The sequence below is a fragment of the Schistocerca serialis genome, chromosome 4, assembly GCF_023864345.2.
Source record: "Schistocerca serialis cubense isolate TAMUIC-IGC-003099 chromosome 4, iqSchSeri2.2, whole genome shotgun sequence".
Lineage (NCBI taxonomy): Eukaryota > Metazoa > Arthropoda > Insecta > Orthoptera > Acrididae > Schistocerca > Schistocerca serialis.
In genome coordinates, this window is record NC_064641.1 from 79538179 (window position 1) to 79546177 (window position 7999).

Sequence of the window (7999 nt, forward strand, 5' to 3'; positions counted from 1 at the left end):
TGGATTAATAACCGGAATATTAAATTGACATAACAATGTGAAAAACCCATTGCTTTCATGTTTTCAAATAAATAATGACGGTTTACTGTGTCAAAGGCCTTTTGAAAGTCGAGAGACACTATATTGCATTTTAATTTGAGAACATCTGCTGTGGGTATTATATCTCTGTAGTAGCAGGCGACCTGTGTAATCGATTTAGCCTGGCCGACGTTTGTTTGCTTAGGATCAGTTACTATATGCATTGCAGTCTTGAGCCTTTGTTTTAGTACACGGGTCATTCTCTTATAGTGATTATTAAGCAGAGTTATTAGTCTGAGGTTCCTGATGAATCTTGCTGTTCGGGTTTTTGGATGCTCACTGCAGGGTTTGAAGTTCAGTGTACGGGTTTTAAGCGCTCATGTTCCAAAATTATTCATGCCCTCCTTCACTTACCATAAGTGTTGCCAGAATATCAAACAATAAAATCTATTTTAGCAAATTCTGAAGTGAAAGTTTTTATGGCTAAATCAACTTCGTGCGAGTAGTCACTATCACCAGCTCCTAAGTACGCCTAGGGTAATGACTGTCTCAGAACATGTAAGAAGTAAATATTTTCTGAAGCTCGGTCAAACTCGCATAGGCCACTAGAGAACTCAATTTATGTGAGGGCTTAGGATGAAATGAACTTCGTTGTTTAAAGCAATTAGCTTACTGATGGCCTATTTCAGTGAAACGGCAGATGTGAACAAAGTATCATGTGCTAAACAATGCAGGCCGACGTCCGGCATTTTTCGGTCGGCAGAAATTATGTCGTTATCTTCTGACTGTGTAATGAAAGTACTTTTCGTTTGTATAAGTGCTCTTCAAATTATACTGTAGTGCTTGCTGTATATTTTTTTCTTGGTGTCTATAATTACTTCCTTCAACAGATAACGTCGTTAGATCCCTGCCTGTATCACTAAGCGGGCAAGCGGCCATTCCGGCGACTGGCACGCAGCGCCAGTTGCAGGTTGTCTAGCTAATGCTTTCAGGGGAACATACATTTTATTTTCAATATTTCGCATAACTACCGACCACATTCAAAAATTTAAAATCCTGTCATGATGTACTTACGCTGAAAGTTTAACACACTAAGTACAGTTTTACAGTTAGAAACTGTGTTTGTTTTTAGGCAGTGTACTTGACGGTGTGCGAATATCCACACTTTGTTCATCCAGTATTCGAGAATTAGAGCACTTAGCGAGTTCCAACAAACTTTAAGCATAATTCCAAACCTTTTCTACTAGCTTACATGCTTAACGTCAAATAACACATGAAGTGATTTGTAAAGTAATCAGACGTTTGAAGTTGTTTTAGGGTAGTGGTTCGATTCTTTGAAGAATCCGGGGTTGACAGGTAAATTAACAAAGATATTAAAATATTTTCCCATGCCGGGAATCGAACCCGGGCCTGCTGGGTGAAAGCCAGCTATCCTAGCCACTAGACCACATGGGAGCACGAGAAACATTGATTCCACAACGATTTTGGTTGCACAAGTAAAACTACTAGTTCCATTTGTTGCAGGGCGCTTTTTTTTCTTATGTTGCTCGTATGTCGTCTTAAATGCGTACTACGAAGTTTATGCATAGTGCTGAATGTTGATATGACTTTCTGAATTTCTCGATCTTTGGTTCAAACGCTTGTCCAATGACTTTCTCTGCTCACATACTGCATTCTTCGCATAAGTAATTAATTATAAAAATACATTTTTTCATGTTTTTACACACTGTCAACAACAGAATGAGAAACAGATTCTTAATTTAGTACAGGTGCGTGAAATGCACTTCGGTTTATGAGGTTATTGCACAGAATGTTGCAGTAGATGCGCTGCCGGTGAGAAGTGTTGCCATGAAAATATTGAACAGAGAGCTACGAAAAGAATACATCAGATCGCATACTTGAATTACATAACGAGAAAAGAATGAGAGAATCCCTAAAGATCTCGTCAAAATTATTCATAAGAAACTTAACTCTTCTCTTACCGAACGACCATAATCCACCGAACGGCATACACCATGGTCACAAACTGTTGACTTTCAGTATACCATTGATACAACACACTGTGATTGAAGTTTTACTATCCCTTAAATGATATTCGTGTTGCGTTTAAGCACGAATCGTGAGACGACTGTCTGTGCGTGTGTGAATACTGTAATCTTCTTTGTAATCCGATACGTGTCCTTCAAGATCAGACTGGCATTCGCTTCAGTTCCATGGACAACCTTAAAAAAATGATGTAAAATTATCATCTGAAATTCTCAGAACAGAAAGATTTTCATAACACTCATAGCGCTCTGTCATGGACAAAAAGTAATCGTAGGCGATATATGTGTATTTAGCGCGACCTGAGACAAAGTAACATTGTATCAATCCTATTCATTCTCTCTGCTACGGAATTAGCACATGGCACTGACGAAATTGTTTCCTTGCGATACTTCCAACATCACTATTCGGAGATGAGGCAGCTGCCTTGTCTAGGGTTGCAAAGTGCCCGGCTTCAGCCGAATATGTCCGGCTTCTTACGGTCGTGTGTGGCCAAATATACAGGGTGAATCACCAAAAATTTGCACCTCGAATATTGCGGAAGTGGAAAGTGCTACTGATGTGCGATTTTCACAGAATGGATCGGTAGTCAGATGCTCGTACTGTTACCCAATAAACAGACTGTAATAATACTTACAAAATGTATTTTTTGTGCAAACATACACATTAACAAACTAAAAGTAGGGTAGAATGTCAGTGTTACTTGTCGCAGGACTGTAGAGCGAGTAGTTGAAGATATATCGTACTCTGAAAAGTTTCCACATCTACACTTGTTCTGCGCCGTTCAACCTGTGTAGTTACTAGGCAGTATGTTGTTCTGTTTGCTTACAGTGTGTTTGTGTGTTACCTGAGTGCATTGTGACCTGCTAGTCAGTCAGTTTGTGACAGTACAAGGAGTGGGTCGTGAGTGGACGATGGGATTTGCCAGTGCAGAAAAAGCCAACAAGCTCACAGTGTATGGAGAGTGCAGGAAGAATGCATTTCTTGCACGTGCATGCGGCAACATATCCTAATAGACGCCAACCATCCCAGCAATTATCAGACTCTTCAGCCAGTTACGTGAAAATGGTGGTGTAAGACGTACACAATGTAACGGAAGAAAACAAATGACTACAGAAGAGGGGAAATTAATATTGTTGCTGCTGCTGCAGTTGGGCCGCGCGTTAACTCCCGCGCGAGAAAGCGTCCTAAGCATTCTTCATTGGCTCCATCCCTATCACATCTCTCTCCATCACGCGCTGCAAGGAAACGAATATGAGAATGGTGTTAACTTCTGTCGTGGGCATTAAGACAGGATACTCCGGACATATCATGTATCCAGTGGCGGCTTTATGCGCACCCCCCCCCCCCCTCCCAAAAAAAACTGTTTTAGTCTGAATAATAACTATTACCCGATCACTTCACAACTGCCGTTTTCGGTGGGAGCGCTGTGAGCTGTTTCTGTACTCGGCTATTCGTTGTTCTGAAGGACGCGTCAGCGGTCTAGTCGCGCTCAATCAAAATGTAACTGTACTTGGTGTACGGTAGCAGATAAAACAAACTTAAAACTGCATTGTATTAATACACTCTTGTGTCGAAAGTCAACAGAAACGAACACAAGGAAAATAACTTTTCTTTTGTGGCCTACAAATTCAGCAGAGCGTGTAGGAGACAACGGATTTTTGATATACATTCACTTTTAATGTGTTCTTTTACACGAAACCGTTGAAAATGAAAACAAAAAAGTTGCTGATCTAAAAATTGAAGCGAACGTGTCATACAGTAGAAATTAATACGTGGATTTACAGAGACGCGTTCAAAATTAAAATTAAGCTGTCGTTTTACGATCTAATAACTTGAATGTGTAACACATAAAAAAACACGTTCGCTATTAATAAGTGAATCTATGGGAAAGCGTAAGAAATGAAATGAAATAGAGATTTCGGTGCACGAAATAATAACTAAATACAGACGTACAAAAACAGAACTGGATTTGCTAGTACATAATTTTACAGAGTAGTGAGGAAAAATCAAATTTATTTTATAATCCAATAGTTAACGTGTAAAGCATTATGGTCTGTGTAGCTAGATGCTGCGTAATAAGTGTACACAATAGCTTTAATCCACGTAAGAGCAGAACAGTTTTGTACTGCAGCTACTACTCTCTCCATAGCTCTTTCTAACGATATTAGCAAAGATTTTACGTATTGATCGACAGAACTGAACTATCTTATTTATTAACACTTTTTCATCTGAGCGTACTCCCCGATAACGTACATATCCGCGATAACTACACATTTCAGCAGAGCCGCGCGGGATTAGCCGAGCGGTCTTGGGCGCTACAGTCGTGGACTGTGCGGCTGGTCCCGGCGGAGGTTCGAGTCCTCCCTCGGGCATGGGTGTGTGTGTTTGTCCTTAGGATAATTTAGGTTCAGTAGTGTGTAAGCTTAGGGACTGATGACCTTAGCAGCTAAGTCCCATATTTATTTAGCGTATGGCAAGTACAAATCACGTATGAAAAATCTAAAAGTACATAACACACAAAACAGTTACAATATCACAAACAAACATCTAGGTTAGAAATATAATCGATTGCACTGTTAGTCGCATCCATGAAGTCCCTTGTTGGCCCAGGGTAGGCCCTCAGAGGGCATTCTACCACGATATGGTGAATTGTCTGCCTGTCAGCGCCGTAGTCGCACTGTGGTGATGGCACTATGCTCCATTTGTACAAGGAGTCCGCACAACGGCCGTGGCTCGTCCTGATCCTGTTAAGGGTACACCAGATTTTGCGGGGCAAATCAAAGCCCCGAGGTCTGTTAGATGTTCCCAATAAGGTGTTAACCTGAGGCGGTGTCTTTTCCTCCCATTCTTCTCTCCAGCGGTCCTCAAGAATAAAAGCGTTCTTTACCAGATCTTTGGCACTTGCGAGAGGGGGGTGTCTGTATTTCAATCCCATAAGATTTCACACACACACACATTTCAGCAGACGCCAAGAACACGCGTCAGCTGTAATATACTACAGTATCAGTATGACTTGACTGTACAGCGCCGAGCGGCCTGGGCCATTCCGGTATTGTTTAGTGTTGTCGGGCGCCTTCGCTCACGCCTGCACGTAAACGAGGTTTGGTTCCGAGTTGTGTCATCGCCAATTGTAAAATAAACAGGTAATACGTTGTTTGTAAATTTAGTGAATGTGCTCTAAGCTATAATAAAAATCACATCATAATCTTAAATTTTTAAAACTAATATGAATAAATAAACTCACCAGTCAGCAAAGTCTGCATCTGACTTCGACAGCAGAAAACTCGTTGATCATATCTTCATAGTTCAAACGGTTATCATTTACGAGGTTGGCTTCGATTTGAAGAATGCACAGGGCGTTCAATCTCTCCTCAGACAACTTAGAACGTAGGTACGATTTCAGTCTTTTAAGAGCCGAAAACGAGCCTTCTGCTGAACAATTTGTAATTGCCATACATAGAAATATTCTAAGAGCAATGTCAGCTTTCAGGAGCACGGACTGTAACCTCTCTTTTCGTAAAAATTTACTCATTTCGACTGGTATGTCAATAATCTCAGAAGATTTCAAAAGTTCCGCAAAATTTACACATTCACTAGGGAAGGAAGGCTTAAAATCTGTTTCATATGACGTTTGGAGTTTTGCTACACGTCCAGCAATACCATCAGCTGAAGTGTTCTTAAGGTTACTGAAATCTGTGAAGGAGTCCAGCAGTGTTCTATATCTTTCCTTCCATCTGGCATAGAAGTTGTCGAGCACTGCGAGAAAACAAAGGCAGACATAAATTATGCTAAACAAGTTATTGATTGAATGCCGTAAACAACTAACAGGTGGTTGTAGAGTACAATGGACAAGGATCCTGGGTGGCAAAAGTGAGTCAAGTACTCTGCCCTAAAAATGTGGATAACGCAGTCTGAATTGATCTGGCACTGAGCAGACTTCGAGTGATTAAATCTACTATAGTTTCGCTACATAGGTGCAGCTGAGAGCAAGTGGCGATTGAGATCTGTACACCCTGACAATGCCGGAGGAGCAGTACATTACTCTGTCTGCTTTGTGCTGTGATGTAACTTGCAGCTGGCGGGGTGTGTGCGGCGGAGGTGAGGCGCCCACGGATCGCAATTTACTCTCTACCAGAGCCCTGAAATCATGGTAAATTTCAGTGTGTGACACAACCGCTCGCTGGTCGTACCAAGGACCAATTTGGCTCCTTATACGACAGAGCACACAAGGACACCAAACGTCGAGGCCGGTAAACCAAAAACGAATAAGTGTGCCCTCGGCAAACGAGTAGTCCGAGACGTTTGAAGTCACACTATCGGTACAGTAAGAACTTCACCACAGGCTCCCCAGTCTAAACTACTCGCAAGTGAAGTCAGTCTCAGGACAGGTCCCAAGCACAAACCACACATGCCAGAGCATCGACCAGAAGTCTCCTACCAGACCAAAGTACAGCACGCGAGTGCTTTGCACCTCTTCAGAAAAAAATCTATTATTCCACAAAGTGCACGAAACGACACCGCCTTCATGCCACCTTGAGACAATCACAGGGCTCTAGAGGCGCTAAATCTCCCCTCCTACACGACAGCACAAACTCATGTCGAACCAGGGCAAAAGCTGAGAAATCTGCATCTCTGGAAAAAAAAAAAGAAACCGCCAATTACTGGCTTTTTTAAGTTTTCATAGAGGGGGAAGATAATTTTTCTCCAAAGTCATGTCACTTCCCATGCCAACAAACGAACATATACAATCTGAAAGATTTAGTTCTAGATTTGAGGTGTAATAAAGATTCTATCTCCAAATGTGTCTCAGACGCCAGAGTTTCTTATACAACCGAGGCGGCCGATGAAAGTGGGTCACAGGCCTATTTGCAGTACCAGCAAACATGAAAACTTGTGAATTTTTATTATGTGTGGTTCTGCACACAATGCCTGGTTTACAACTCCACTGTGTAGATGCATTCCTTCAGTCTGTCACCCCCAGCCCAGGGTTCGGCTGGTGTCAATGCAGGTATTGCGGCATTGTCCTGCTGGAGACCTGTCTCGACGAGGGGCTGCTTTGTCTCCTCTGCATGGCTGTGGGCCTGTCCAGCGAGATTTACTGAGGGAGGGGCTCTCCACCAATTGCTTCCAACTCCCAACATGCCGTTTCTACGAGCTAAGAACCATAAAAATAGCTTGTGCTTTTAGCGCCCTTCCAGGCTGTTAACTTTCTAGAGTCTCGCTCAAGGTGAGCCAGGTTGTAGCAAAATCTTTAATAAATTTCCATACACAAAAATAGGTGAGAGAGTAACTTATCCTCTCTCAAGGTTTTGCACTACATTGAAAAATGAATATGCTTCCTAACAACAGCTTGCAATACCAGTGCTGACTAAATTCAAAGAATGTGCTGCACAAGGCACATAATGGGCTTTCGGATTTTGTTCTTTAATGTGTGCCTGAAAACCAGTTCCTGACCTATTGCTTGCATTGTCATATGTCTGGTCTCTACAGTTAGTAATATCAATGGAATTTGTAGACAGGACTTTTAGTATGGCCTCAGTTAAGTTTTCGGACTTGTGTCTTGGGTTTGGTAAAAACAGAAGGAAACGTTCAACAGGTTCACATTCTCGTTCACATATCTTAATATGAAACGTAATTGATCAATATGTGAAATTTTCACAGTAGAATCTTCTATTTTAGAGAAATATTCGGCCTGTTTTATTTCATTTATGATAATTCTTTTTATTCGTTCAGAAAGAAGCTCTATTATTTCATCACAGATTGTTGAAGAAAGATTACATGTATATCACTGCCCTGGATTTCCATATCGTTAAACGTGCTCTGTGAGAAAAGGATCAAATTCGGCTATAACTTCAAGAGACACCATAAATAGTTAAAGAGACATAATAAATTGATCATTATGTAATGAATGGAATCTTTCAACGTGGCCATGTAG

The 7999-nt window shown here is 41.4% G+C and overlaps 1 non-coding gene across 1 annotated transcript; it reads right to left on the reverse strand.

The window, feature by feature from the left end:
- Positions 1-1401: 1401 nt before the first annotated feature.
- Positions 1402-1473, reverse strand: Trnae-uuc (transfer RNA glutamic acid (anticodon UUC)). The gene has a single exon. It is a non-coding gene; the product is annotated as a tRNA-Glu (tRNA).
- Positions 1474-7999: the final 6526 nt, after the last annotated feature.